Source organism: Mus musculus, chromosome 15 (assembly GCF_000001635.26).
Source record: "Mus musculus strain C57BL/6J chromosome 15, GRCm38.p6 C57BL/6J".
NCBI classification, from domain to species: domain Eukaryota; kingdom Metazoa; phylum Chordata; class Mammalia; order Rodentia; family Muridae; genus Mus; species Mus musculus.
In genome coordinates this window covers 62,976,690-62,983,748 of record NC_000081.6, presented here as the reverse complement: position 1 = coordinate 62,983,748, position 7,059 = coordinate 62,976,690, and the positions used below count along the sequence as shown (strand labels likewise).

Here is a 7,059-nt window from a genome sequence, read left to right as displayed (position 1 = left end):
TTATGTGTTTGCTAGGCCCGGCATAGTTTCACAAGAGACAGCTATATCTGGGTCCTTTCAGCAAAATCTTGCTAGTGTATGCAATGGTGTCAGCGTTTGGAGGCTGATTATGGGATGGATCCCCGGTATGGCAGTCTCTGGATGGTCCATCCTTTCGTCTCAGCTCCAAACTTTGTCTCTGTAACTCCTTCCATGGGTGTTCTGTTCCCAATTCTAAGAAGGGGCAAAGTGTCCACACTTTGGTCTTCGTTCTTGAGTTTCATGTGTTTTGCAAATTGTAACTTATATCTTGGGTATTCTAAGTTTCTGGGCTAATATCCACTTATCAGTGAGTATATATTGTGTGAGTTCTTTTGTGATTGGGTTACCTCACTCAGTATAATGCTCTCCAGGTCCATCCATTTGCCTAGGAATTTCATAAATTCATTCTTTTTAATAGCCGAGTAGTACTCCATTGTGTAAATGTACCACATTTTCTGTATCCATTCCTCTGTTGAGGGGCATCTGGGTTCTTTCCAGCTTCTGGCTATTATAAATAAGGCTGCTATGAACATAGTGGAGCATGTGTCCTTCTTACTGGTTGGCACATCTTCTGGATATATGCCCAGGAGAGGTATTGCGGGATCCTCCGGTAGTAGGTAGTACTATGTCCAATTTTCTGAGGAACCGCCAGACTGATTTCCAGAGTGGTTTTACAAGCTGGCAGTCCCACCAACAATGGAGGAGTGTTCCTCTTTCTCCACATCCTCGCCAGCATCTGCTGTCACCTGAATTTTTGATCTTAGCCATTCTGACTGGTGTGAGGTGGAATCTCAGGGTTGTTTTGATTTGCATTTCCCTGATGATTAAGGATGTTGACTATTTTTTCAGGTGCTTCACAGCCATTCGGTATTCCTCAGGTGAGAATTCTTTGTTTAGGTCTGAGTTATTCATATGTAAATATAGGACTCTATAGGAATATAGGAACATATAAACTTATTCATGAATATATACATATATACAAATATAACATTCAGAAGTATAAATAAATAAAAAATACATGAGTAAATGCATATGCATAAATGTGTATGAGTGAACCTTTGTTATGAAGATTATATTTATTTCCATTGATAAAGAAATGTGCCATATAAATTAGTGGTTTATTTATAACTTTCTGAAAAGCATTGTTTTTTTGTTCTTTTAATCAGTTAAGGTGGACTTGAAAATAAACCATCTGAGTCTAAGAAGTTGTCAAACGTGAATCTCACAGGCCTAGATTTCTGCAGAGGGTTTGCAATAAGACATATATCCAGATATGCACAAGTCTAATTAGTGTCCACAACATGTTACTCATTGGCTTCATGACTTTTAGCAAGGGATTTTTGTAATGGGGTTACTGACAGTAATTACTAGGGATGACAGAAGTCATGGTTATTTGCTTGCTTGTTATGAGACAGAATCTCTATATAGAGCTCTGGGTATCCTGGAAGTCACTATTTATATCAGCCTAGCCTTGAACTCACAGAGATCTATCTATCCAGTAAAAGAAAACTATGCTAGGCAGATTATCACTATTTCTATCGATATATAACTATAGCTAAACATTGCAATCTTCTAAAGATTATGTTTAAAAAGGTACTTACTATTTTTCTAAAGGGCCCAGTAAGTTTATTCACGATGGTTTTTTGTTTGTTTGTTTGTTTGTTTGTTTTTATGCAACAAATTTTATTTAGCCCAGTCAGTCCCAGCACAGCACAGACACTTACAGAGGGTAGAAAGTGAATTAATAAAAGCCAGTTTTTACCCAAAGGAAACAGAAAATATATTATTGATTCAAAATATTTAACACTTGAGTGATAAACTGCAATAACTTATTGTGGGTTCTACTGATGAGAAAAAGAAGAAGAAAAGAATGCTTTACGGAGAGGTCAGTCTCCAGCTGACAGCACACGTCAGTAGAGGTCACTAAGGCCCGCAGTCTTCCTTGCCTTTTGTATTAGTGCCCTTAGCTGGAACTGTTTAAGGGACAGGAGGCTGAAGTGCTTCAGGAACACATCCAGGTCTATTACTCCCCACCGCAAAGCTTCTCCAAGGTAAAAGATAGTGTCTTCAATAGCATTTTCCTCTGCGTACAGATTTAGAATCTGTTTATACAGTGGGGCTGTGGGAATGATAACTTCATCAATATCATTATTTTCAGATTGATTTTCCATTTTCTCCAGAGCAGGACTTAGTTCTTCATCCTTCTTTTTCAAAAGTTCTATGTTTTTATCAACTTCAGCTACTTCTTGATCTAAGCGGGTGACCATCTCTTCCAGTTTCTGGTGGCCTTTTTTCAGATCTTCCTCTGTTCGTTTCAAGGCATTAAGCTCTGCCTGGGCACCATCCATTTCCTCCTTCATCCACCATCTCAGTTTGTCACTGACTGCTGAGATGAGAGATGCTTGGATAGTGTCCTCACTGATTGTGCCATCTCTGCTGGGACCAACAGTGGTCACAGGAGGCTGGGAAGGGTACTGTGAGCTTGTTGTGGCAGGGTATGGGCCAGCAGGTGGGTAAGGACAGCCAGGATAACCACTGGGGTTGGGAGGGTATCCAGATGGATATGCAGAGATTCCACTTGGCATGCCTGGCATGTAGGAGGTATTTGGTGGCCCTGTTGCTGTGTATGGTGGGTAGGATGCAGAAACAGTAGGCCGGGAGAACACTGGAGGCTCCTCTCCAAATATCACAATCATGATTTGAATAAGCTCCAGCAACTCTGACTGTGGATGTTTCCAGTCATGTAGATAAGGTAGGTAGATTTTCCCATTTGCATCCACATGCTTTCCTGTTTTAATAGTCATTGAACTAGTAGGCTTAACAAAACAGATGGGGGGGTTATATATGTGTCCAGCAGCCACAGGCATATTGGAATATTATATATATTACCTCGATAACACACTGGGATTGTACCAGTGAGGTTCACCAGCTCCCTGGAACTGCCATCATTAAAAACATGAATCCAATACAGGTTTGAGATCTTTGTACATAGCGATGACATTGACAGTTTGACGGACAGTTAGATCTCTGTATTTGTACTTGGACATCATCTTCTTCAGCTGACTCTCAGACACTGCCATGGCGCGCTCCATCCCCACAGGCCTACTCACAATGTTTTATATGCTCAATACATATGTAAATACAGTCAAATACGGAAGGGATCCGACTGTATCAAAGACACAGAAAGACTAAGGTCTGCATGCAAAGGAGGGCCTCAGTAACGATTGAGAGAATCACTTCATGAGAAGTTCAGCAGAATTGCTTTAGAGGTTATTAAATAAAAGAAGATTCAATTAATTTTATGTATTGCCCTTTGATGGTTTAACTTCATTGACAATGAGACTGGATTTGAAATCACCCATACGATATATCCATCCTTAGTGTGAGTACCATCTAATGGGCAGGGATTCTAGATTGAATACAAAGGTAATATAACCGAGGACCAGTGTGCATCTTTCTTTTTCCCAGATGCAGACACAATGGGACTAGCTGTCTGTGCTTTTGTTTTGTAGAGTTTTTCTTCCTGCTGGGTGTTCTAAGATAGAATACATTGTATCTTTAAACTGAGTCAAATAAGCCTCTTTTCCTTAAGATACTTTCAGCAGACAATGAGAAAACCAATATGTGCTATAACTCTCTTTCCAAGTAACATATTGAACATATACATACATACATACATACACACACACACATACATACTTGAAAGCAATGCACACATAGGCATGTAGCTATTTAGTGACTATTTTGCATATAGACACACATATGTGTTCACACAGTTTCCTAGGTACACAACCATAAAAACTGCAATAACCTTTTATTGTCTATACTTTCTGGTGTGAAGATTGTTGGTTGTCAAGGATGACCTTGGTGGTCAATCCTACTGGAAGAGTCAATGGGCCAAAAGTATCTTTTAACCCAACCACTGAGCTTTTAGACATTACATTTCATGTAGAACTAGTTCCTTTAGTGCAGTTACCTGATCAAGTAGATAGTAGCCATTTACCATTTCTTTAGACAGTCACATGCTCATAAAAGTTATGCAAACTGCTCCCTTCTCAGGAATTCACATCACCAAGTCTAGAATTCAAAACCAATTCACAGGCTTTCCAGAACCCACTTGTAGTCTAATGTTCTTTATGCTAAGGGACAAAAGAAATTGTCTCTGGCAGACTCAATTAATTATAAATGGACTTCACCTGGTATGTAAAATAATTGGAACAGAAAAGAAAAAAAAAACCCTCTAGTACATACCACACACACTAAATATGGTTTGGTAAAACACACTTAAATATACATTTGTTCCTATGTCCAGAATATAAACCAAACATAGATTTTGTACTATAGGTCTTAGGCAAGACATTTGAAAACTGCTACCCTGTATTCTGCAGACAGAATCAGTCCAAACTTAGGCCCAAGAGTTGTGTTGGATCCTTTCTGCCTGAATAAATTGCTTCCTGATGCATCCCCTTTTAGCAGTAAACATTCCTATCTCCTAATCCTAATCAAATTGCAGAAGAATTCCTTCCTCAAAGGGTGTTTATCAGTACCTGGATTCCTCCCACCCACTTTGTCTTTTATCTCTGCCTCTTTATGCCTATTGGTATTGGAGCAGCCAGGAAAAAAATGAACACCCAATGGGCCTGTATGGCTTTGAGCTTCATGGAATGGAAAATTGCTTTATTTGAGATGATTTCTCTTATTTTTACATCTACCAGATTTCTCTATTTAACAGTCTAGTCTAAGCTCTAAGATCTTTGGAAAGGAGATGCTAAGAAACACAACAATAGCAGCAAATAGTCAGGAGAAAACATAAGAGACTTGGCATTGTGGTAATATGTAAGTATATCGAGGTCTTCCTGTATTCCATTAATCATATGCTCAGTCTCTAAAAGGTTCAAATATTCAAATAAGATCTCTGTGAAGAGAAACTTAGTAGTTTATTAAGTATGTTTTGGGTAAAGGATATATGAGTTTAATTTGTTCACATGGTTACAGTCCCACAAAATGTTAAAAACTAATAGCTGTTGTTTGGTCCATGGACAAGATGCCTGGGCTATTAGCTGGAGAAAAGGACACCAGAGAAGAAATGAGAGATGTTCACTCCCTTTTCCTGACCAAGCCAGGCCAACATAGCATGCTGTACTGTTTATGATGTCTGTGATGTTTATGAGGTCCACATGCTCTTCATTTTCACATGCTTAGTCAGAAAGGAATCAGTTTAGAAGGCTGATCATGCTTCAGTGCATGGCCACACACACACACATGAAGACATGTACAGTACTCACTGGATACAGTGGCTCTTAAAAGAGAAATGAGTCCATGACGTTCAGAGAGGGATGTAGTATATGTGTTGGATCCAGTAGGACTTGGAGAGAAAGAGTAGAGGGTGGATATGGTAGAAACCCATATTCGTGTATGAAATTCTTGAAGAGTTTATTTACCATTTTAAAGTGATCTTAGATGTTAAGAGAATCCAGTTGAACAGGGCGCTAGATGACAAAACTATAAAGTCTTCCTGTTCAAGTCTCAGGTTCTTCTTTATCTTAAACTGTAGACGGACTGAGTCTACACAACTTAATAGTGCAGCACTTGCCTTACATGCATAAGATGCTGAGTCGAATTCCCAGTACTGTAAAATAATCACCAAAACGAAAAATCCAACTTAAAAATAGTAAGTTCTTAATCGGTCAGCTTATGTAACAAACTGATCTAAATAAAAGATGTGATCTCCCTCTCAGGTTCCATTGCAACTCTTCCCTGCTTTAAGCATGCGCCCTTTCATTCTCTCTATCTTGAATATACTTTTCTTAGTTCAGGTCCTATTAAAAGATCTTAATCGCTGGTGGCAACAGAGCAAGCCCAAGATAACTAACTGTGAGAAGAAGTCTACCACTCTTGATGTTAAACATGGAAGGGATAGGTTTAAAGACTTGAGTAAGCCTCTATAAGCTGGGAGAAAAGCTTTACTGAGAGTAAAGAAAAAGAGCCCTCAATCTGACAGTCACCAAGGTTTCAGTTCTTCCAGGAATGAGGTTGGAAGGAGAACCTAAGGTCCACATGGTGAGATGACACCTCTCTGCCTTCTGAGACACTGTGCAGAGAGTCTAGTTATGTTACCTAGGATTTCTTACCTGCAGTCCAGTGAGATTCTGAACAGGTGCTGTTTTGACTTGCTAAGATCAGGGTTTTTTGTCTTTTGTTTTTTGTTTTTTGTTTTTTGTTTTTTGTTTTTTGTTTTTGTTTTTCATGGCAAGAGACAACAGATAGCCCTACCTCATAGGTATAGCCTTTTTCCTCTGGGCACCGGATTCCAGTTGTTTTAAGGAAACATGTACAATTGCTGAACAATTAAGAAAATACTAAATTGTAGCAAAGTTTGCTAACTCCATGTGCTTGTTCTTTCTAAAGGTGACACCTTAAAACATGTGAGTTAATTAGTAAAGGAAACCCTGGACCATGTCTATATCCCTAATCACTTGCCACTCTACCAAGATACCTGGGTGTTGCCTTTAAAGATCCAGAAGTTACTCATGTGAAGATTTGTGCATTGTCTCCTAACTCACCTATCACAAACAGTTAAAACAATAATCATTTATAGAACCTAAATCTTGATAAAGTATTTGGTAATCATTATGTTACTTGCTCACAAACCTCAAAGATAACATTTTAGCTCTCTGAATTAGAAACTGGATGTTATTTCCTAAGGCTGAACAAGTAAACCTAAAACATGAACTAGATGTTTTCACCCAGATATTATTTGTTATATTGTGTTATATTATCACAGGATGATAAACATGAGAATATCTTACTGAGATGTATGTGTTTTTATATGAAGAGAGAGAAAGCAAATGGGGTCAAGGTTATAGGGCTAAATGAATTTCAATTTTGGGTCACACTGAATCCCTGTGTGACCACTGAACATTAGTGGGGTCTTGGCTCCAGTCAGTGCTCAGTACATAGTGGGAATTATGTGACTATCTGTTGAGTAAGTGATGCATTGAAGTCAAATATGCTCATCTGGATGGAATTTAGGCAGGT

The 7,059-nt window shown here is 38.8% G+C and overlaps 1 pseudogene; it reads right to left on the bottom strand.

Annotated features, from left to right (window-relative positions):
* Tsg101-ps (tumor susceptibility gene 101, pseudogene) lies at positions 1,691-3,123 on the bottom strand (annotated as a pseudogene).